This window comes from Grampus griseus (assembly GCF_964374135.1).
Source record: "Grampus griseus genome assembly, chromosome: 4".
Lineage (NCBI taxonomy): Eukaryota > Metazoa > Chordata > Mammalia > Artiodactyla > Delphinidae > Grampus > Grampus griseus.
Genome location: NC_138997.1, coordinates 84725502 through 84751869, shown reverse-complemented (window position 1 = coordinate 84751869; position 26368 = coordinate 84725502).

Below are 26368 nucleotides of genomic sequence, written 5' to 3'. Positions count from 1 at the left end.
ATGGAAGGAGATTCAATCTCTCCAGTGCTTTTCCTCATCCTCCATCTCTGTCCATTTTTCACACAGCACCTAGAGTAATCTTTTTTTTTTTTTAAATGAATAAATCAGATCAGTCCATTCCACCAATCAAAACTCTTTAAAATGGCTTCTGATGTAGTTTGTAATGTACTGCAAAATCCTTAACACAGACTGTGGACTAGAATGATCTTTCCCATGCTTATGTCTTGGATTTTATTTTTAGCACTATATCCTCTAACTAAACGAATAAAAGCTATAGTGGTCTTTAATGTTTACAAAATTCAAGGCCTTATAGAACATTTAGATGTGCTATTTGTTTCCTACACCAGAACTGAATTCTCTTCCAATATCCCTTCACTCTTGACCTGTATAACTAAAACTTACCAACAGGTCTCCTTTAATTTTCTAATATCTCAACACACAGAACCACAATTACCACCATCACCATCATTAGTGAAACCCTTCTGTTATATTCTTCACAAAACTGTTTTTCTATGGTAAGACAGAAAACCACATGGTATATTTTTCCTTTATCAAACATAGAAATATATGTAACATCTACATATATTTAGATCTTTGCTATATATACCATGCTTTCTATAGATTTAACAGCAAATAAATATAATGAGTAGAGAATATATATATGAAAGGAAAAAGCATGTATAAAAACTTGAGGATTGCTCACACAGGAAGAAATAGACAATCTGAATAGTCTTACATCCTTTAAAAAACTGAATAAATTATCACTTCCAAAATAGAAAGCACCAGGCACAGATGGGTTCACTGGTGAATTCTACCAAATATTTAAGGAAAAAATTATACCGATTCCCTACATATCTCTTTCAGAAGATAGATGTAGAGGGAATACTTCTTAACTCATGAGGCCAGCATTACCCTAATACTAAAGGCAGACAAAGACATTAGAAGAAAACTACAAACCAATATATCTCATAAACATATATGAAAAATTCCTCTACAAAATATTAGCAAATCATGTCCAACAATATATAAAAAAATTATATATCAAGACCAAGTGGGATTTATCTCAGTGATGGAAGACTGGTTCAACATTTGAAAATCAATTAACGAAATCCATCACAGAAAAAGACTAGAGCAGTAAAATAACATGATGATATTGATAGATGCAGAAAAAGCATTTGACAAAGTCCAACACCTATTCATGATTAAAAAAAAAAATCTCAGTAAACTAGGAAAAGAAGGGAACTTTCTCAACTTGATAAAGAATATCCATAAGAAACTCACAGCTAACATCATTGTTAATGGTGGAAAACTTGAAACTCTCTTACTAAACTTTATTCATAATTGCCAAAACTTGGAAGCAACTGAGATGTCCTTTAGTAGGTAAGTGGAAAAATAAACTACATCCATACAGTAAAGTATTATTCAGCACTAAAAAGAAATGAGCTATTAAGCCATGAAAAAAACATGGAGCAAGCTTAAATGCATATTACTAAGTGAAAGAAATCAATCTGAAAATTCTACATACTATATGAGCCCAGCTATATGTCATTATGAAAAAGGGGAAATTACTGAGATAGCAAAAAATCAGTGGTTGCCAGGGGTAAAGTGAAAGGAAGAGATGAATAGGAACAACACAGAGGCTTTTTCAGGGCAGTTAAACGGCTCTGTATGGTACTAGATGGATACGTATCATTTACATCTGTCCAAACCCACAGAATGCACAACACCAAGAATGAACCCTAACGTAAACTATGGACTTTAGATGATAATGATGTGTCAATGTAGGTTCATCAACTGTAACAAATACACCACTTTGTGTGTGTGGTCAGTAGTAAGGGAGGCTATGCATATGTTGTTGTGAGGGTTATATGGGAATTCCTTGCACTTTCTGCTCAATTTTTCTGAGAACCCAAGACTGCTCTAAAAAGGTAGTTTATTAATTAAAAAAAAAAAAAAAAACTTGACCACATCTTTTTGAGAACAACAACAAAAATATCACTTTATTTAAAAAGAGCAGCATGGGAGTATGTCAGCAAGATGCTTTCTAATTTGCAAAATATGTAAATACAAAAAATAAAGTTAGACAATAATAGCTACTGAAGCAGATACCAAAACCAAGAGCTTAAGTGTATGTAAATATGATGAAGAAATTGATCAAATAAGATATATTAGTAGAATTATAGAAATACAAGTGAACTAGGTAATTAATCACCTAACAAACTGTTTATCCTTAAAATATTACTCAACTTTTGCAGCCTAATAGGTAAAATAAAGAGATGAACTAAATAATCTCCAAACACCTCTCAAGATCTAAAATGATTAAATCTTAAACAGGTGTTCCTTAAAAGCAACTAAGTTCCCAGGGCTGTGAAATATGGAAATATAAGACTCAACGTGTAAGATCATATGGGACGATAGTTCGCAGAATAAATGTTCTAAAGAAAATAAATATGTGAAGGGTAGGTTGAAAGAAAGACAGTGAAAGAGAGAAAGGCTTAGAAAAAAGATAAAAATAATGCCTTTAGACAATGAGAAACGGAAAGGTAGATTGAGACAAGGCACAAAGAGAAAAGGGAAAGAAGAAAAATTAGAAACAGTTCTGTTAAAGGTCAATTTAACCTTCACATCAAAGCTTAACTCAATTTCCTAGACACATTTTGAGCTTAGTAATGTCTGCATTACTTAGTTTTCTCTGACTGCAGCTAGAATCTAAATGTGATTCTTATAAGTGCTAAGCACAGAAAGGTGTGTAACTAGTTTAAAGGTCTTGAAGGGTTGAGGTCACATCCAGCCAGCACTCACCACAGCAATCTCATCAGATTTGGAGGACAAGCGCACCCCTAAATAAAGTCTAGTGTGTCTGGTACATTAGAATCCTTGATATACCATGAGGAAGCCTCTCATTTGTAAGACTTCTCCCTTCATTCACAGCTCAGAGGGATACAAATTTCTGGAGTAGAAACTGTGACTTACCAGAAGACATCTTAGCCTAGAAATGGTAAATTCAAGTCGTGATGCAGCTGCCTATTAGCCATTAATGTAGGTTTACTTTATCAGTCATCTCAGTTTTTCAGGAGCTAGTAGCTATGTCCATTCCACTCAGTATTAAAAGAATCCTGCCCAGGAAGGAAAAAAAATTAACATTAATTCAGCATTTTGTCTCTCTCAGGCACTTGTAACACATTTCACATGGATTAGCACATTTCATTCCCCTAAGAATTCAATAACGTGTATTCTATTGCTACTCCCAGTTTACCAAAGAGGTTAAGTGAGGATTTTATGAATGGGGCCTTGAGACATAGGTGGTTTATATAATAATATACCCAATGTCACAATACCAGTAGTAATCATGCTGTCAGGATTTCACTAAGGCAGTCCAACTTCTTAGATTCTTTATCTGCAATTCTATACTTTATCCCCACATATTGTATTTCAAGAAAAAAATTACTGTTTTTCTTCTTTCAAAATGTTCAATCATTCTCCTAATCCTGTTGTCTTAAAATGTAGAGATTTTTGCCAAAGACATATTCAAAAGATAAAAATCTGCCCTCCTATGGTTTAAGTCAGTTTATGATATCAAATGACTTGTGTAAATGAAATGGAGTTACTGAGAATAAGGTTAATACCTGGGTCATCTGTCCCAGAATATATACATGGTATGACAGTTATCCAATTTGAGTTCTTTCTTGGTAGCATCATTTTCACGAGACAATACTTTTGGTAATGAATAGCTACATGCATGGTTGTACCAGAAACTTGTAAGTCACTAATATCTGAAATCAAACCTTTCTAACTTTATTCCTTCAGCTGAAATCTACATTCTCAATAACAAATTCTGAAAAGTGCAGCATGTAGAAACGAAGTAGTCATGCATGCCTACATGTGAATGAATTTCTTTAGATCCCCTGCCGATAGCAGGTTTTGAAGGTGGGATGAGCAGAGTAAGCTTTGGTGATAGGCACTGAGAGAGATGGCTGAACATGTATCATTAATGTGATGAAGTCTATGAGCATGGAGACTGGCGACCCCACCGACACACATTTCCTGCATTCCAGTTTTGCTGGTGGCCTGCCCTGCCCTTTCTGCTTTCTCATCCTTACCGGAGATGACAAGTTCAATGGAAATTGAGGTGTTTCAGAAAAATTCTAAAATAAACCTCAAATACTTGTTTAGAGAATTCAAGTGATTTAAGTAAGATGTGACAATGGATGAAAACCCACCTGTTAAAAGTGGTCTCATTCCCCTATAAAAACTATTTGAAAGAGAGTACTTTTATCTCAGGAAGCTACATTCTCAAATTTGAGTTCTTAAATCAGGGTTGTCGAAACCTGGTTAACCAGTTCAGGTCCAGATGAGAGATAATATGTTACAGATATAACCCAATTAAGTTTCAAGATAAATCCCTTCAGTTGTACTAATCATTGTTTTAGACTCTTTGGTAGTTCCTTATATATATGTAAAGATATTAGTGAAGGGTTTCATTTTTGCTCTATTTTCTTAAGCTGACTAAAAAAATTATTCTTTCCATTTAATCTACATTTCATATTTTAGCCTACAATTTAAGGCTACATTCTGGTCACAGTACAAGCCTATTTAGTAATTTTGATAATTTTTCAGTTCTGAACATATTGCTTAGCATATGTTTTTTCTATAGGAACTCAACAAGGTACTCAGGAAAACTGTCTCAAAATTGCCTCTCCTGAAAAGCTATGCAATTTGTAGCAAATGCTCTGTCGACTTTATAACTTGTAAAAAGTGAAATGAGCACTGACTTGATGGTGACAAGATGAAAGATAATGGAAAAACCTCACTATTGTGTCATTCCTTTCATCATATGCAAATGTAATTATTATATTCACTATGAATTGTTGATCTTCATATTATCTTTTTATCTTCAGTACAAGTCTTATCTGAGAACTGACAGGTGCTAGTACCTGTGGACTTTTGCAGTGACCCTTAAGTGGTCTTAGCAGCTGCTGAATGCTTACACATAATGAAGGTAAATTTGGATAATTGAATCAACACCATTTCTTAAAATTGGTTTAAAAAGAAACTCTGCTTGTAATGCCAAGAAATAGTATTTTCTCTAGAAGAAGTAAAATTAGATACTGAGATATCCATTCAGGTGACAAATCTTATTTGATTTCCTACTATGTGTCAAGCAGTGTGCCAAACAGTAGGGTCAAGTGTGAGACAAAGTTCTCTGAACTCAGCAGTTGTAGTCTCACTGAAGGAAACAGATATTAAATTAAAAAAAATATATATATATGAACATGAACATCTTGGTGTTCTCAGTATTTCCTTATTTCTGCATTTCTCCTATGTGCTGCATAATTTTTTAAGGGATGCTCTTTTTGGCTAAGTAATGGCAGCTTTTTATTTCTTATAAATTGTGTTTTGTTTGTGTTGAGAATAAAATGCAGAGCCTATTTTTCTTATTGACTACCAACAAATTATTGAAAAGAAGTTCTATACTCTTTCTTGTCATTTTTTTCCTGAACCTTGCATTTTATTGACATAAACTGATTCAATTTATTTTTTATACAAAAATAAAAATTTTGATGTATAATCAAATAATAATACATGCTTTAAGCATAAGTCTCCAATGGGTATTGCCAAATATACACCATTACCACAATCAAAATACAAAATACTTGTGTCAACCCAAAACTTGTAGGTCCTTTTGTAGTAAGTCTTCAGACCACCCAGGTATCCACTGATGTATCTTTTTGTCACTGTAGATTAGTTTTGTCTTTCCTACAATTACATACAAATATAATCATCCAGGGAGCACTTATTTGTGATTGGCATTTTTCACTCAGCATATTTTTGAGATTCATCCATGTTGCTATGTGAATCAGTAGTTCATTCCTAATCATTTTTGGACAGTCAACCAAGTTTGGATACAATACAGTCTGTTTATTCTTCTACCTACTGATGCACATTTGGGAGGTTTCCAGTTTCTGTCTATTATAAACAATGTTGTCATAAACATTTTTTGTACAAGTTTTTGTATGGACATATTTTTGAGTATATAAATAAGAGTAGAATTGGTGGATTGCATGCTAAGTGCATATAAGTAAGAAATTGGCTGTATTCCCACCAACAACTAATGAAAATGTCAACACTAGGTATTTTCAACCTTTTAATTTTAAACATTCTAGTGGGTATATAGTCATATCTCACGGTGCTTTCAATTTGCATTTTACTAATTTCTAATGTTCTTTTGAATGTCTTTTCAGTTGCTTTGGGGCCACTAATATATTTTACTTTGTGAAGTATCTCTTCAACTATTTTACCTATTTTTAATCAAAATGGTTCTCCTTTTATTATTGAGTTGAAAGATATACATATATTTTTTAAAACTATGTAAGGTTTGTAACAAATTTCAAATAGGGTAGACAAATATTATATATATATATAATATTTTTATATATAAAATATATATATATATTTTTTTTCTAACGGGGCAACATACATACCTATCTATCCTCCATCTATCTATCCATCTATATATATCTAGACTGCATTTTTACAAGTCTGTATGAACATATTTTTGTGTTTTCTTGGGTAAATAACTAAGAGTAGAACTGATGGATTTTATGTTAAGTATAGATAGATAAGTCTGTTTTCTAGTTAGGAAAGATTTATCTACTTCAAGGTCACAAACTTCATATGTTTTTAAAAGAAACTCCTTAGCTTTAGCACACATACTTTGGTCTAAGATCCATTTAAATTGAACTTTGTTTATGGGGGGGATCAGGTAAGGATAGAGGTTCATTTTTGTTTTTCCATATGGATACATAGTTGTTCCAGCACCTTTGTATCATTGTTGATGATCAATGGAGCACATATGTGTAGATCTATTTCTGGACTCTCTACTTGGTTTCATATGTTTATTTTTATGTCAATACCACACTGTTTTGATTAAGGTAGCAAATAACACTTCAAGTCACATAGTGTGAGTCAAGTGGGTTTTCCAGCTTTCTTCTTTTTCAAAACTGTTTTGCATAATCTAGTTACTTTTCATTTTCATATAAATGTTGTGATCCTCCTATCAATTTCAGTCCATATGCATATATTTGGATTAGAATTACATTGATGTGATAGATCAATTTTAGAACTGACATCTTAACAATGCTAAGTCTTTCAAACAGGAACAAAATATTTATCTCTAATTATTTGTCTCCTTTAGTATCTCTCAAAAAAGTTTTGCAGTTTTTAATATAGAGGTCTTACATATATTTTATTAAATATATACTTAGTTTTGTATATTATTGTGTGATAGTTTTATTTGTCAACTTGATGAGTCTTTACTACTCAGTTATTCAATCAAACACTAACATAGGTGCTACGGTGAAGGTATTTGTAGATGTGATTAACATCTGTAACCAGCTGACCTTATAAAGGAAATTATCCTGGATAATCTGGGTGAACATGATCCAATCAGTTGAAAGGCCTTAAAAACAACCGTTTCTTTGTGAGCTGCGACACAAGCTCCTGCCCAAGAATTTCCCGTGTGCCCTTCCTGACAGGATGTCCTGTGAATTTTGGACTTGCTTAGCCAGCCCCCCAATCAATAAGTCAATTCTCTCTCTGTCTCTGTCTTAGTCTCTCTCTTCTGGTTCTATTTCTCGTACAGAACTGTGACTGAAGCATATTGAAACCCTATTTTAAATTTATTCATGTTAGGTATTAAATCTGTGAGCTCTTCCTATATTTTCTTTAGGATATACTATGTACCTTATACATATACGATGATATACCCTTCAAATACAGATAATTTTAGTCTTTTTTTTCTATTTTCACATATTCTATACTGTTTTTCCCATATTAAATATTCTAGGATCTCGAGTGAGTCTTACCAAAAGATTGGCATTGGAATCTCCATACCTGTTTAAGAATTGGTAACATCCAGGGAAACATTTGGTCAGGTGTTTTTACCAATCCTGTTACTCAGTCTGAAACTACTCCCTCAATTCCACTTCTTTGGCATGTAGTCAAGTGCCAAATGGGCAACCATTTATGCCCAGTTGAGCATACAATTTTGTCAGCTTTTTCCATAATGATTCCTATGATTCCCTCAAATCCCGTTAATTAGCATGTGAGGCCCTTCTCTTTCCTATTCCAGAAAGCCATGCCTCTGCCAGTATCCCATTCTCATCACCAAAAACTGTCAAGAACTATGAATGGTTTGAGATCTTACTCCACTTCCCTGCCGCCAAGTTAGCCTGTCCTAGTTTCATGGGAGACATCTGGGTCAAAGGACTTTGTTACTCACAATAATAGCAGCAATAAAAGTACCAGATTTTTGTTGTGCTGGCTCTGTTAAAGAAAAACATTATTCATTCAATGGCATTTATTAAAGAACAGTAAGGCAGACTTTATTCAAGACCATGATGGTAAGAATATGGACTGATGCAATAGGGTTCTGCAATGGAGCAAGCTTGGGCTCAACTTCAAATACAACAGAGAAAAGTGGAAATTTGTAGTTAAGAAGTGGGGAGTCAGAGGGGGGCAGTCATTGGATGGAAAATTACAGAGAATAAACATCAGAGATAAGGGAGGATTCTGGCTAAACTGATCTAACAGGATTCTTGCTAAAGGCAGACCAGGGTGATCAGACACCACCTATTCAGAACAAAAGGCAGACAGCGCTTTTGTTTGTAAGAGATGCAAACCCATGGAGAACTGTCTCAATATAAAATTGTATGAATATTAATAATGCAAAATTTAAAATCTGAATTAGGCATAATAGAGTCTATCTATTAGACATTATACCTAAAGTAACATTAGGATAATAATAACAGTCATTCAAAAATATGTGTTGGTTAATTACCATTGCTACAAATGCATCAGGTTGAAATTTATATTTGGGAAAAAAAAATCAGTATTGCCTTTAGATTCATATAAGAGGACTAGGTCTATTTGAGGTCCTCACATGTCACAAACACAATTATAAATAAAAATATTAAAGAACATATTGTTGATTTTTTTTACTTGGAATCTCTAATACAGAAAACACCTGTAACCTTACACAGCTACTCTCATCATTAATATTCATTAGGCTTTGTGAAATGACTCTCCATAGCTCTTATGCTGTATCCTCAAGTGAAAAGGTGACTGTTCCAAAATCTATGAAGGTGTCTGGTTTATCTTGCTGTTAATCTGGAAGGTTAACCAGTGGGTCAGGGATTGGATATGTTGAAATGAAGCTTGTTGAGTTTTGATAATGCCTCACATTGCCTTCAGATAATCATTGCATGCACCTTCAATGCTGAAATCAACAGCAACAGCCCAGTTTTCAAGCTAACAAAATATAGTATCAGGCATCACTATGGAGGGAAGATTTGATGAGTGCAAGCACCAAGAGGGATATAACAGATGCCAGAAGGTGACCTACATGCAGAAGCGGGGCCAAATCCAAAGCTGAACCCCAAGAGCTGTGCAAACAAAGAAGAGAAAGGGAAATTTCTCCATGCAGCTTCAGGAGCAGCAGATTAAATCCCCACAATCAACTCGAGGTACCCTGCATCTGTGGATTACCTGAATAGACAAAAAAATCATCCCAAAATTGAGGCAGTGAACTTTGGGAGCAACTGTAGACTTGGGGTTTGCTGTATGCCACTGACTAGTTTCTGATTTCTATATTTATCTTAGTTTAGTATTTAGTGCTTGTTATCATTGGTGGATTTGTTTATTGGTCTGGTTACTTTCTTCTTTTTTTATTACTTTTTAAAATTTTGCCAATATTTTTTTTATTTCTTATTTTAACAACGATTTTTATTTATTTATTTTTCTTTCTTTCTTTTTTTCTCACTTTTCTTCTGAGCCGTGTGGCTGACAGGGTCTTGGTGCTCCGGCCAGGTGTTGGGCCTGAGCCTCTGAGGTGGGAGAGCCAAGTTCAGGACATGGACCACCAGAGACCTCCCGGCCCCACATAATACCAATCGGTGAGAGCTCTCCCAGAGATCTCCAATTCAACGCTAAGACCCAGCTCCACTCAACGACCAGCAAGTTTAAGTGCTGGACACCCCATGCCAAGCAATTAGCAAGAAAGGAACACAACCCCACCCATTAGCAGAGAGGCTGCCTAAAATCATAATAAGTTCAGAGATACCCTAAAACACACAACCAGATGCAGTCTTGCCCACCAGAAAGACAAGTTCCAGCCCCATCCACCAGAACATAGATACCAGTCTCCTCCACCAAGAAACTTACGGAACCTACTAAACCAACCTTACCCACTGTGGGCAGACACCAAAAACAACAGAAACTATGAACCTGCAGCCTGTGAAAAGGAGACCCCAAACACAGTAAGTTAAGCAAAATGAGAAGACAGAGAAATATGCAGCAGATGAAGGAGCAAGGTAAAAACCCACCAGACCAAACCAAGGAAGAGAAATATGCAGTCTACCTGAAAAATAATTCAGAGTAATGATAGTAAAGATGATCCAAAATTTTGGAAATAGAATGGAGAAAATACAAGAAACGTTTAACAAGGACCTAGAAAAACTAAAGAACAAACAAACAATGATGAACAACACAATAAATGAAATTAAAAATTCTCTAGATGGAATCAATAGCAGAATAACTGAGGCAGAAGAAAGGATAAGTGACCTGGAAGATAAAAGAGTGGAAATAACTACTGCAGAGCAGAATAAAGAAAAAAGAATGAAAAGAATCGAGAACTGTCTCAGAGACCTCTGGAACAACATTAAGTGCACCAACATTCAAATTATAGGGGTCCCAGAAGAGGAAGAGAAAAAGAGGGAGGAATCAGAAAGGGACTGAGAAAATATTTGAAGAGATTATAGTTGAAAACTTCCCTAATATGGAAAAGGAAATAGTCAATCAAGTCCAGGAAGCACAGAGAGTCCCATACAGGATAAATCCAAGGAGAAACATGACAAGACATATATTAATCAAACTAGCAAAAATTAAATACAAAGAAAAAATATTAAAAGCAGCAAGGGAAAAGCAACAAAAAACATACAAGGGAATACCCATAAGGTTAAGAGCTGATCTTTCAGCAGAAACTCTGCAAGCCAGAAGGAACTGGCAGGACATATTTAAAGTGATGTAAGGGAAAAAGCTAAAACCAAGATTACTCTACCTAGCAAGGATCTCATTCAGATTTGACAGAGAAATTAAAACCTTTACGGGCAAGCAAAAGCTAAGAGAATTCAGCACCAAAAAACCAGCTTTTCAACAAACGCTAAAGGAATTTCTCTAGGCAGGAAACACAAGAGGAGGAAAGGACCTACAAAAACAAACCCAAAACAGTTAAGAAAATAGTAATAGGAACATATATATATCAATAATTACCTTAAATGTGAAGGGATTAAATGCTCCCACCAAAAGACATAGACTGGCTGAATGGATACAAAAACAGGACCTGTATATATGGTGTTTACAAGAGACTCACTACAGACCTAGGAACACATGCAGACTGAAAGTGAGGGGATGGAAAAAGATATTCCATGCAAATGGAAGTCAAAAGAAAGCTGGAGTAGCAATTCTCATATCAGACAAAATAGACTTTAAAATAAAGACTATTACAAGAGACAAAGAAGGACACTACATAATGATCAAGGGATCAATCCAAGAAGAAGATATAACAATTGTAAATATTTATGCACCCAACATAGGAGCACCTCAATACATAAGGCAAATGCTAACAGCCATAAAAAGGGAAATCGACAGTAACACAGTCATAGTAGGGGACATTAACACCCCACTTTCACCAATGGACAGATCATCGAAAATGAAGAAGGGAGGGTGGGAAGGAGATGCAAGAGGGATGGGATATGGGGATATATGTATACGTATAGCTGATTCACTTTGTTATACAGCAAAAACTAACACAACATTGGAAAGCAATCACACTCCAATAAGATGTTAAAAAAAAGAGATATATTTCCTAATAATATTATCAGGTCCAATAGCACAACATGCATTAAAGACAATTTCTTTTATATATTGCATTTATCTTCCTAAGTGACTTAGCACTAATTATTTAATATTTTTTAAACTCCAAGAATGTCATTCCTGGAAATATCCATTCCCCTAAAGAACCTGAGATCAGTTCTAGATTCTTTAGGAAATTGTCACTATTTAAATTTAGGTTTATTTTTTAATTACCCCATGAAAAAGTACGCACCCTTGGGGCAAATTTAGAAAGACTATGTATAGACAGATATTTAGGGAAGAAAAGAAAAAGAAAGAAAAGAAAAGGAAAGAAAGAAAGGCAGGTGATTATTATTGATATTCATTAAGATTGTTCATCTATGTATGAACTGATAGGCCAGAGATATAAGATCAATGAAGTTCAGAAACATTCTAAATTGCCCCACAAATCACTAGGCTCAGAATAGAAAGTCTTGAGTGCTTCATCTGGCAGCCATTTGCCTAGGTTATGGTTTTTATGCTGTTAATAACCCTTAATTCCTTCTGAGTCGTGTCCTCATAAACACACTATGTAAATAATTAACTGAATGTTTCACCATTGTTAATCTATACAACCTATTAGCATTCACTCATTCTGAAAATATTACATTTTTTCCCTCTTGCAAATGAACCATTGTATTTTTCTATTTACGTCATTGAGTCTCTGATGTTTATTCATTCTCAGCTGACTAGCTTTGAATAAACACTGCAACAATTGCAAAGTATCCCCATCTTATTTCACCTTGAGGAAACAAGGTCACATATGAAACAATTTATCAATAATGATCTTCCTAAGTTTGAAATTAAGCCATAATTTACAAATCCGTTATTGTTCTTTACCTCCCATCCCTCCACCACGCCTTTCTGAGGAAGATGTATGATGTGATACCACATAAAGAAAGGGTAGATGTATCTGTGCTTATATTTCAGAAACACATACAAAATTTCAGATACAGTGATTATGCACCTGTGGAATCTGATGGATGAGTTAATTAATTAATTAACACCAATTCTTGAAGGTAACCTGGTTTCACCTTAAAACCAGTAGAGTACCAATATTTGCCAAGTTTTAGCTAGTTGTTAAATTTGTTTTTGTTTTCTCTGAGAAAACATAATTAAAACTGAATGAGGCATAAAGGGCAACTAAAAATCAAATTATATAGTTAAGGTTCATATCATTCTATAACACAGGAAGAAGTTAATTGAATGCTTAGTAACTATTTACTAGTGTTATTTTAAAATTATTCATTGATTTACTCATTCACTTAACATTTACTATGTGCATATTATATGATAGTCATTGTCCTGGGTTCTAAGAGGTCAAACAATAAGTAAAGGCAAAAAACTCTCTGCCCCCCCCAAAAAAAATCTCTTTGAACTCAATAAACTTGATGTATATAATTATATTAATTGTATATATAGATATATACATATATGTAACATAAATTATGTCTGTATATATATATACATATATACATGTGTATATATAATATACAATGTGTACATATATACAAATACATATATACATGTTCTGACACTTAAAATATATTAAAATTTTTAAATAAAGATTTATAAATGATGCAATGAAAAATTTGAAAGAGCTTATGAGTGGTCTAGAATGATCTTTAGAAAGGAGAAACAGAAAGGTATTGAATTGAAACTTAAATAATGAATAAGAAGCACTGCTACTCATGCACCCAAGCAACTAATGGAGTAGGAACTTTCTGATAGAGAAAACAACAAATGCATTGGCATGAAGAGGAGTTCAGCATGAACGTGTAATAAATTGTGGCCAATGTGGCGAGGGCTAGAAAACAAAGGAATCTTTTTATTTTGCAAGGGAATTGAGATTTTACTCTTTAAGTAATTGTAAAATAATGAAGATTATTGATTGGGGATAGTTTCACCAGCATTAGCTTTCCCTGTAGAGAATGATAATTTCGGAGGCATTATAAAGGATAAATTAGAAAGGGGAAAAGTGATTTCCAACTAAGAAGGATGTGATTTGGAATAGATGAAGTGATAAATAATAAATTTTAAACAGACTAACAGCATTTGAAAAGAAAAAAGATGAATGATAGTAACATTATTATAATATAAGATCCTTAGGAAATGAGATTTTTATAGGAAGTGAAGGAAGAGACAGACAGAAATCTAGGATAATACCAGTTTTTTGACATGGGTTCCTAAAGAAAAATTAGTATGACTCCACTGTCCAAAAGGTATCGAGTGTAGGATGGATGCTTTCGTCAGGAAAAGAACTAGGGAATTGTCAACTTTGCAAATTTAGAGAAGCTATTAAAGTTCTTGTGAAATATCCATTTGAACGTCCAGATGGATGTGTGGATCCAGCATTTAGTAGGGATCTTGGCTAGAGATACAAATCCAGAAGTCATCAGCATTGCTAAACTAATTCTCTTGAGTAGTGAAAGCAAGTTAATAATTCTTAAAATCTTACTACAAGAATTCTGAGAGTAGAAAGACTTCATTTTAATAATATTTCAAAGGAATAGGGAATGGTTTCCACCAATCATTTTTTATGGTGATAATAGTTTAGTGTCATGAAATACTAAGCTTTTTCCATATAGTTTCTTTGTTTTAGAATAAAACATATAAACTATACCAGTTTTCTTGAGAATTTATAGTGCACATGTCATTTTTTCCTTTGTTTCAAACTTCAGCTACACTTATATACAGATTCTTTTCTCTAGAATAATAAAATTTTATCTATTTATTAAACTTTTACATTTCCATACAATACAATAATAATTAGAAGTCATAATACAATATTTTAAAAGAAAAAATTGTGTAGTTTGAAATTTTTAAATCATATAAAAGATATATCATAGTATAAAGAGGTTACTGGAGATACTGTTACAAGGTCAATTTATTTAGTCTGTTTGTGGAGAACTAACTAGTACTTCATGCTGACCCAAGAGAAGACAAAAGTGGATTTGCCCTATTCACTTCCTAGTTAGAATTTTTACATAGTCTATGAAAAGCTTTTAGACAACCAATCTAAGAATCAGGAAAAATGAATTTTGCCCTCAATTATGAGATAGTGCATGGCAGTAAAAAAAAAATCAAAGACAGGACTTCTCTATGAGAATATTAAGCTACATGATGCAAAAATCTACTCATGTGTGGAAGATGGTCACTCATCTATGCAGGCTTTAGCAGTAGGTTTAAATGAATATGCTTCATGAGATATTTGAATCCAATAAAGAAAGAAAACTTTATGGAGAAATTACTCTCCTCCTTATGTCAGTTTTCTTGCATCATTAAATTCAAGATAATACACCCAGTTACTCAAGCCAGAAATCTGAGTATCATCCTTGCCCCTTCATCTCCTTCACTTCCTACATCTAATCACCAAGACTGGTAGATTTACATGTCAATGTCTATCCTTACTCCTGCTACTTTATATTAGGCGACCATTCTTTCTTGCCTGGACTGGTGCAACAGCTTTTTGCAGTCTTATCTTTCACCAATTCATACTCCACCCTGTAGAAATGTTATATTTTTAAATTTACAGACATAATTATGTCTCTTTTCTGTCTAAGACCCTCAAATAATTTCCTATCACAGTCAGAACAATGTCCAAACTCCTGATAACTATCTTTAGGTGTTTCCTTATGATATGACTCTTCTATAATTGCTAAACACTTTGTGCCTTATGATCCAACCATTAAGGGCCTTCACTTATGGGTATGTCCTTACTTGCCTTATTTCCTCACTTTTCTCCCCCTACCACTTTTACCTTGTTAATCACTGAGATATCTCCTTTAGCAACCTTCTCTAAACTCCCAAACCCTACGAAAATGCCTTCCTAGAAGTTCCATGGTACCTGTGTTTCTGATCAATATACTTATCATATTGTGCTACAAGACTGATTACTTGCTTATCTCCGTATTAGAATGCCAACAACTTCAGGAGAGAGAACATGTCTGATTTCTACTTCCTAATTACTCCCAGTCTATGGCCCAATTGCTGCTTGAATGAGGTAGGAAGTGTTTCAAACTCATTTTTATGTAATTAATCAGCCATACAACAATGATAAAAATGAGATTAGTGGAGTCTAACAAGTAATGATTATTCAGGTATCTTTTGTACTATATGAAATAATTTGTTAGCCTAAAAGTTAGTTTAGTTCAGAGAGTAGAACACAGCTACAGAAAATGTGAAAACGAATTTCAGTAGCTTGTTTATAAATGCTTTATTTATATACTTTCAGAAACTTAATTTTCAAAAAATATTAAATAATATATGAAAACAGAATATAAAATGTATTATATTTTAAAGTGTACCTGTAGTCAACATTTGTCTTTTTTTTCCTACTGCCCCTTCTGAACTGTCAGTTAGTGTTTTGCAAACACATTATAGCAATTTTTCTTAGTGCATATATACCATCTTCTTATCATCATGTGGCATCTCCCTCTAGCAGAATAGCCTGGACTTTCATATAGGATGGTAGCTGCGTTCCATGGGAACAGAAGCAGAGGTATCATAACTCTTAAGGTCTAGGAATGGAATTTGCACAGCTTCACTTCTTTTGCAATCTGTAGGTCAAAGCAAGTCATGAGGCCAGTCTATATTCAAGTGGAGAGAAAATGGACTCCACTTCTTGATGGAAAGAGGAGCATCTAGGTATAGGGAGAGCAGAAACTGTTGCTGGCTATCTTTGGAGACTATCTCCATGGTACCTGATAAATTATTCATCTACATATGTGTTTTGTGTGTGTGTGTATAAAACAAGACTGAGCATAATCATACACTAGGCATTGCTCTGGGTATCTGAGATGTAGATATGAAAAAATTAAGCATTTATCCTATCCTCATGAGCTAATAATCCAGTGGAAGAGACAGTTTATAATCAAGAAGAAATAAAAAAGAAACAAATAAATATAAAGGGGGTATAATTATGGAAGACCAAATAGAGGACTTGCACTAGAAAAACTGATCAAGAAAAACCTTTAGGGAGGTATAATATTTGCGAAGTAATGTGTTTAAGGTAATGAAAAGCTCTCATTTGCCATTAATGGCAAAACTCTGGGGAATAAGCGTCTGTTGTCATAGAGAACAAAGGGTACCAGGAATTCAAGGACTATGGGTCAGAGTGGCTACTTCGAAAAGATAAACACAACTTTGAAAATATTGTGTTCTGAAGTTTTGAGACATTTTAATATCTGTGTTAAAATAGTCTATCTCTTGCAGCTACAGGGCTGATTAACCAAAACCCAAATGCATTATTTGTTCCCGCTGATGGATGGATATCATCAGTTGAACTCACAGTCTTAACCTTAATGTAACAGGACATAACACTGTGAAAGACTGGGAAATAGTCTTAAAATCAGAATCATTATTTGAGGGATTCTGAAGACTTTGCATAGCCACACTCTAACTTATCCTCTTATCCCTTAAAAGTAGTCTTTTATTATCTAGTTGATCAGGCTGTTTCTGCCTTTTTAGAAAATTCTTTAAAATCTTTGCATAAGAATCCACCCAAAAGACTGATTTAATTGGTTTGGGGTGTGGCCTTGTCATCAATAATTTTTACAAGCTCCCCAGGTAATTATAATGTGCAGCCAAGGTTGGGATTCACTGACTCAGAGAGAGTTTTGTTTGTTATTGTTGTTTTCCTTAATGAGCAAATTGGAACAGCTGTGAGTGGTTTTAATTGTTTGCTTGGTTGTAGACTTAAACGTAGATTCACCTATGGAACCAAGTAAATTAAGTTGAGGTGCCAAACATTTTTTGATATTAGTAAAGGAAAGACTCCAAAGTATATAGGAATGAAAATGCTGGAGTGATTTTAACACTTATGACATGTCCAACCATTTCTCAAATAAATAACTTTTTGCAAGTCATTGCATTTCCTCCTTATAAAATGGGTTTTTTTTAACATCTTTATTGGAGTATAATTGCTTTACAATGTTGTGTTAGTTTCTGCTGTATAATAAAGTGAATCAGCTATACGTATACATATATCCCCTCCCTCTTGTGTCTCCCTCCCACCCTCCCTATCCCACCCCTCTAGGTGGTCACAAAGCACCAAGCTGTCTCCCTGTGCTATGTGGCTATTTCCCACTAGCTATCTATAAAATGGATTTTTAACAGTGCTTTTCTCATAGGATTACTGTGAGAAATAAATAAGTTAATATCATTAAAGAGTTGAGACAACTTCCTGGTACATATTTAGTTATAGATAACTTATCAATAATAATGCTGGTACTCATAGTGATAATGATGACAAATTACAAGAGGGAAAGTGAACAATCTTTTGTTAAGACCCCAAGAAATATTTAGGGAGGGGATGTAACAATATTTGAGAAGTATTTTAGGCCAGGAATTTCAATGGATATGAATGAAAATCCCTAGGTGTTAAAAGGAAAGTAATAACACTTACTTGCTAGAGGTATGGTCTGAAAAATTACCATAATAGGCAGTAGTGTAAACTAAAATTATGACTCACATTGATTTTTGGTTTGGACTATTTGCTCTTGTAGCCAGTTAGAATAAAATAGATGGACAGTTTAACAAGGTACTTTATTACTAATGAAAAAAAACAAAAATCAGGTATGCAGATTAGACATGGTTTTGAGCCAGTGTGGTAGAGAACCATGGCTCCTTACTCAGTACCTGGATCCAATCTAAGCCAGTTTACTGGTACCAAATAATTTGAATGATTATGACTTATAGCTATTTACCAGTTTCCCTGTAAATTATGGGTGGAAAATCCTCCAATCCTTCCTGAAAATTGATTTCTGGAGATCTAAAAGCTTCCACTTGCTACTTTCCACTGGTTAAATGGAAGAATTATGGCAATTAGGACTAATAGAATACCAACCAATCTTGTTTTAATAATTCCTGAGTACATATTTCAAAAGGTTATCTCCAGCAAATAGAAGTTTTGTGCTATTGACTTTCTGATTCCTTCAAAAATCATGTTTGTAAAAGAAGGCGCAAGAGGAAGATTGTCAACTAGTTGATGAAAATTTGGGTGGAAAAAGTGCATGAACATTGCTTTTTAGCATTTCATAAAGGATGAGAATATTTATCTATTTGAATGATTACAAAAGATTCCCCCAAAAGAGGGATGAAATGACCTTTTTGTGGATGCAAGTAAGCCTTCTTCCACAGCTATCTAATTTTTGCTCAATGACCTCAGTAACAATGTGACTATAATGATACAGGTGGAGATTTTGTAAGAGATGGAAGGCATGCACTTCCTTACATAAGGTAAAATTGGTTACCATCTCTAAAGGTACCTAATTTTCCATCAGCAGTGACCAGAGAAGAACTGGCAATGCAATATTATATTTCTCTACTAGGAAGTGGCAGATAGATTGCTTTATACCTTTCTATCATGAAGAGACATTTTCATATCACGTTGTCAAGTGTTGGGTACTTTTTATGTTACCATGATATCCCATACAACAGCACCACTGAAAAGAAAAGTAACTGCAGTGAAAGAATTAAGGCTATAACTTGTGCCCATGGAATGTACTGTTCTTTCCATGTTCCAATTCATCCAGTGAGGCTAACTCATGAAAAAGATAGGATGTTTCATTTAAGGTTCCTTGTAAGTTTGTGATGCTGTCCTACAGAATGTTCTGGGAAAATTGGTTCTACTTTTTCCCACATCTCAAATACCTGAGTACATAACACAAGGAGTGGAAATATAGATAATACATATAATGACTTTCCCTAATGATCCTTTTTCAAAATTATTGTCTCCTGTCCCAGCATCCATGGGTGCTATTGACTTAAATGTTTTAGTAATTAAGGGGGGAATGCTTGCAACAGGAGACAAAGCTGTTCCTATTAATTTGGAAGGTAAGATTCTACTCAGGTCTTTTGGGCTTTTCATCTCTTAAACATATACAAGACAAGAAAAAGAAAAGGGAGGGAGGTGGGTTAGTGTTGTCTCAGAGGACTGAGTCTGACTAAAATCAGGGATAGGGAATGACTAAAAGAGCAGCAGGAAGCTGTATGAATAGAACAAAAAGGAACCTCTTTGTTCTTTCATATTCTGCTAATGATCAGTGTAAAAGTTTATGGGAAGTTTCCTCATTCATATACTAACACAAGGTCTCAGTTATCTCAGGAATGAAAGTTTGTGTCACTGAACTAGGGGAATAGCTGCAGCCACATGGGTGTTACTTGAAAACAAAAAGATTGCAGAAAGGTTTGAGAAGCTCAGTGTCACAAAGAAAGACTGTGATCAAATGCAGAAATGAGAACTTTTCCACTCTCAGCTACACCTTCCATTTAGTTTCATGTATATATTTACATACTTGAGGTAACTTCTTTTCTTTCCTCCTCTAACTAAAACTGAAACAGAAATATAAAAGGAGTAACTGTCACCAAGAAATCTGGGACATGGAATTAGACAAACTATTTGCTGAAATTTTAGGTAATCTACTTTTTCAAAAGGAGGGGGTGGTGAGTAAATGCATGTTGGGTTGAGTGTAGCAGTATATTATGGACAATAAATTTTATTTTTATTTCTGAATGTCATTATGGGAAGAAAGATGTATTTATAATTAGAAGGTGGAAAGGAAACAAAATTAACTGGATCTTGTTGATATAGTTTTTACTATGGGTTTAAAATTTTCTATATGCTCTGTACTTTCCAGCAATTCTCCAGTGAATGAGTATTGGTGGAAGGGAAGGTCTGTCATCTACTACAACAGCAGGAAGTCCAAAAGTTTCTCCCAACCAGACATCCATATACACTCACAAACACAGATTCAAAAGAGCAAAAAGTAAATAATCTACTCAATCTCTTGATCCTACTCAGGATTTTTAACTGGATGAATAATTTAAAGAAGCAGGTTCCAGGAAGAATTCCATCCAGTAGACGTACGATAGCGGCGTCACCAGTGTCCAGCAATAGAAGTCACTAGTAGAGGCAAGGCTTTCCACAAGAATGGTCCCTTATTTGACATTGTCTGTGGTTTTTGCCACCTAGAACCCCTAGGTTTTGGCTCATTTTTTGACTATGTATTTTACCTTCCTAGTTAGTCTCTAATATATCCAATAGCCTCCGAGAAATTACTTATACGTTTAAATTAACTGGAGTAAAAATCTGAGGTCTGCCACAAAATTGTTGGTTAATATATATGTGTAGAAGGCTGAAATGAATTATCATGTTGATAAAAGGTATTTACAAAAGTGAAGCTTAGCAAGAATGGTAGAATATTTAAACTGAGATCAACTTAAGAGATCATACACCAGGACTGAGACAGCTAAAGCTTGGAAGTAATGAAATTTACTTGAAATGAATAACTAACAATAACATATTAAAAATTTATAATGTAATAAGCAGACACCATGCTAAGTACTTTGAATACATGATCTCATTTAATTCTAAATTATACATTGAGGAAAGTGGTATTTTTATATAAAATTTTGCTTTCTTCTGGATTGAGTACTTTTATGATGGTACATTCTTCATTGTTTTATTAGCTATCATTGTGCTATTTTATTAGTTGCATTAGAATTTATGCTATTACCCTTTAATTTAGTTATCATATTCTCTCATCTATGATAGTTTAGCACTTCATGTAAAGCATGAGAACCTCATGTAAAGTTTGATGCTTTCACTTGTTTTATAAGCTTTGTTAGGTGAGGCAATAGTATATTCCCATTGTTTTTCTCTGGGTCTTTGTGCTATTGTTACTATACATTTTTTATACATATGTTATAAATCCCATAGTATATTATTATTTATATATTTAAAAAATAATGATCTTTGAAAGAGATTTAAATAATAAGAAAAAGATCATGTTTACTCATGTAGTACTATTTTGGTGCTCTTCATTGCTTTTTGCAGGTCCAGACATCATCTTTCATCATTTTCTTTTGGCTTGTAGGATTGCATTGAACATTTCTTGTAGTGTGGAACTACAATTGATAAATTCTTTCCATTTTTCATGTCTGATTAACTCTCTCCTTCATTTTTAAAAGATACTTTCATTGATACAGAACTCTGGATTGCATACTTTAAAAAGCTTGATCCACTGCACGAAAATAATTTAACCTTGCTCAAAGAGAGGTCTGACTTTGCCCTCGGCTCCTAGGAGGTACTCTCTAAGCCCTTGGAATATACGTCCTGATAAAAGTGTCTTTTTTTGTGAGAGAGTGGCATGGACATATATACACTACCAAGCATAAAATAGATAGCTAGTGGGAAGCAGCCGCATAGCACAGGGAGATCAGCTAGGTGCTTTGTGACCACCTAGAGGGGTGGGATAGGGAGGGTGGGAGGGAGGGAGACGCAAGGGGGAAGAGATATGGGAACATATGTATATGTATAACTGATTTACTTTGTTATAAAGCAGAAGCTAACACACCATTGTAAAGCAATTATACTCCAATAAAGATGTTAAAAAAAAAAGAAATAAAAAAAGAGTTCTTAAAGAAAAAAGTGTCTTTTTTAAGTTGGTGATTTGGGGCCATGCCTAAGTCTAACAATGTGATTTATGGTGGAGGCTTTGGGTCACACACTATCAGATTCACTGCTGGAAGGGCTAAGGACTGAAATAAGTCCATTGGGCAGTTAACCATGTCCACATGATCAAATACCAATAAAATACCTGAGCACCAAGGTGCTGGAAGCTTTTCTGCTTGGCAATAGTCTGCCTATTTTCACATATTTTTGCCAGGAAAATTAATGTCCAAAATCCACCAGGAAAAGACAATTGGAATTTCCACGTGTAGAACTTTCCTGGACTCTGCCCCATACATTTCTTCCTTAGCTGATTTTAATTTGTGTCCTTTTGCTCTAATAAACAGTAACTGTGAGTATAACAGCTTTCAGTGAGTTCTGTGAGTCTTGTAGTTAATTATCAAAACTGAAGGTCATCTTGTGTGGGGGGGTCCTACACTTACAGTTGGTGACAGAAATGAGGGCAGTATTGTAGAACGTTCCCAAACTCTACAATTGTCTTCTGTTTGCATTGTTTCGTATACAAATTTGTTGTCATTCTTTTTTTTTTAATCCTTTGTACATGATGTGTCTTTTTCCTTTGGTTGCTTTTAAGATTTTCTCTTTTTTGCTAGTTGTAAGCAATCTGATTGTGTATTTTTATTTCTTGTGCTTGGGGTTAATTAACTTCTTTGATATGTGAATCTATAGTGTCAACAAATTTGGATTATTTTTAGCCATTTTTATTAAATAATTTGTTTCTTCTCCCCCTCCTTTGGGAATTCTAACTACATATATTAGGCCACTTAGAGTTGTCCCACAAATTACTGATGCTCTGTTGATTTTTTTAACATATTTTCTTCTCTCTGTATTTTATTTTGGATAGTTTTTGTTGCTATTTATTCAAGTTCTTTGCTTTTTTTGTATGCAACATCTAATCTGCTGTTAATTCCATTTTGTATATTTTTTACATCAGACATTGTAGTTTTCATCTCTAGAAATTGCACTTCGGGATTTTTTACATGTTCCTTGTCTCTACTTCATATGGTCATTTTATTTTTTTTAAGCTTCTAGAACATACACAATACAGTTATATAACTGTTTTAATGTCCTTATTAATTAATTCAGTCATCTTTCATTTCTGGGTCATCTTAGTTCCCCCACCAGGGATCGAACCCATGTCTCCTGCAGTGGAAGCATGGAGTCTTAACCACTGGACCGCCAGGGAAGTCCCTGGGTCAGTTTTCATTGGTTATTTTCCTCCTCCTTACATGTTGTAATTTCTACTTTCTTGTATGACTAGTAATTTTTATTCATTGCCAGAGATTCTATTTTACCTTTATGTATGCACAATACACATATGGCTTTCATATGAATGTCCTTAAGTTTTTGCTCTGAGATTCAGATAGCAACTTGGAACTAGTTTGATTCTATCACTTCTGGTTTTTAAGCCCTGTTAGGTGGGATAAGAATTGTGTTTCAGGTAGGATAATTTCTTCCAAATCTTGAGGCAAAACAATTCTGAATAGTCTACCAGATGCCCCATGACTTATGAGGATTTCCACTATGGTTGGTTATAATAGGAACTAATCAAGGTCTTTTGTAAGACAAGGAAGAACACTGCTGACTGGTATCCTCCTGAAAAGTCAATCTAGACACTGAGAATTTTCAGAACGTTCTCTCTGTGTAGCTCTCTTTTCTTCAGTGATTTACTCTGTAAATCTTAACAGGCATGGCCTCCCAAACATTAAGCTTCATCTCCTCAGCTCCAGGAGGCTATTCCTAGGCTCCTTTCCCTCTCCACCAGTAAGCTGAAAAAAAATCACAGTGCTCACCTCATTTTATTCTCATCTCTCAGGGACAACTGTCATTTGTTGCCTAATTTCCAGTGTATTGACTAACATTGATTTAATGTACTTTGTGTGGTTTTTAGTTATTTCAGGTGGGAGGGTAAGTCCAGTCCCTGTTATTCCATTTATACCAGAAGCAAACATCTCTACAATTTAACATATACTTTTGCATACAATTTGTACATATTTTAATGATGATTACCAATAGGTTGAACAGCTTCTCCAAGATTATAGCACTAGAAAGAGGCTACGAGGGGTTCAAACCCAGGCTATCTGACTCACATCTAAATTCTTCATGTTTTGTTTTCCAAGACCATGGGATAAATTTCAGAGACTTTATTCAAATCAAAATTGTTGACAAATACCATAGCGTTCTTTCCTCCAGATTACACCATGGTTATACTCTAAAATAACTTTACCAGTTTTTTAAATGACACTTTAACATAAAGATGCCATTTGATGAAATTTGCCTCATATTAAAGGCAAGGAACAATGCTCTTTCAGCATTAAAATCATTAGTCCAGCTACTTTAATTGCCACAGCATAACAGGGTCTTTACTGGAAGTCAGTATAAGTTAAATAACTGGGACATTCTATCAAATGCTTACCAGTTTTTCTGTTTGATAGAGGAAACCTAGTTGCCAGGCTAGCAAGAAAATATTTGGCAAGCAGTGCATTTCCAATAATGACTCTGATAATTATACTTCTTTCACATAGCTGTAATTGAATAAATCTAATTGCCTCTTCTGCTTAATTTTAATGCTAGCTTTCAAACTGTTGTGTGGACAGGAAAGCAACATTAGAGGAATTACTCTAGTATTGCTTTCCTTCCTATACAGTGGTTTGAACTTAGGCAATAAAGTTAAATGGAAAAGGCTCTATACTCAATTTTCAATTATAGCAAAGGCAGGGAGCCACAATTATCCCTTTCATTACCATGATGTTCTTCACTGCTGCCTGAACAAAACCTCTTCACTCTTGTTGTTTGCTGCTGCTGTGACTCTTAAAGTGAAGAGCACTTGAAATCAAAGGTTAAAAGTAAGGGACCAAATTAAAGTGAAGTGACGTGTAAATGCAAACATTACATGAAAAAGAAGAAATGGTAAAGAAAAATATGTTAAGTGCTGGATTGACTTCCAGAAATTCTATGGGGGGAATGGAGAATCTTAAAAAGATTTAATTAATCTTTGTTTCAAATTCCAATTGTAATAATATTGCAATTTAGCTATTCAAAATTTAGAAATCTTCAAATAAGAACTATAGTAAGTCCCCTACATACAAACCTTCAAATTGTGAACTTTCAAAGATGTGAATGCGTGTTGTATGTCCAATCACTTAAGTTAGTTCACGTGTCTGATGTACATAGCCATGTGCATGCATCCTCCACAAGTTGTTGTGCTTTTGTGTACTTTACTGTACAGTACTGTATAGAGTACAGTAGTACAGTATCTTTATTTCAAGCCCAGGATGTCTGGAAGCAAGTGTAAAAGCAGTGGTGATAGAGCTGGTACTGCTAAGAAGCACCAAGCCAAAAAGATGGAAACAAAGTGAAAATAATTGAGAGAGTGGAGCGACAAGAGAAAGAAGAAATAACTGAAGAACAGAAGAAATTCACGACGCAGGAATTGGCAAGGGGATTTTCTTTGTTTGAAGAGGCACTTTTAGATTTTGAGGCACAGGACCCAAATGTAGAATGGTACACGAAGGTTGCAGCAGCTGTTCAGAACACAATCCAGTGCTACCATGTCATCTAAGATGAGAAAAAAAGAGCTACTACCCAGACATCACTGGATCGTTTTTCCAAGAGGGTAGATAGAATTGAATCCAGCAAGGAACCAGAACCTGTGGCGTCAATGTCAGGTGTGAGTGAAATTGCAGCTTGCCCCCCGTCTCCTATTGTTGATGATCCTTCAGCTCTACCATCTCCCACCTCCTCTCCCTCCTCCAGTCAGTAACTCTTCTTGCCTGTTCACTTGACATACAGCCCCTGTATTCCAGCTGTTGTACCGTACTACTGTACTTTTCAAGGTACTGTACTGTAAGATTAAAAATGTTTTCTTTATTTTTTGTGTTTGTTTTTTATGTATTATTTGTGTGAAAAGTATTATAAACCTATTACAGTACAGTACTATATAGA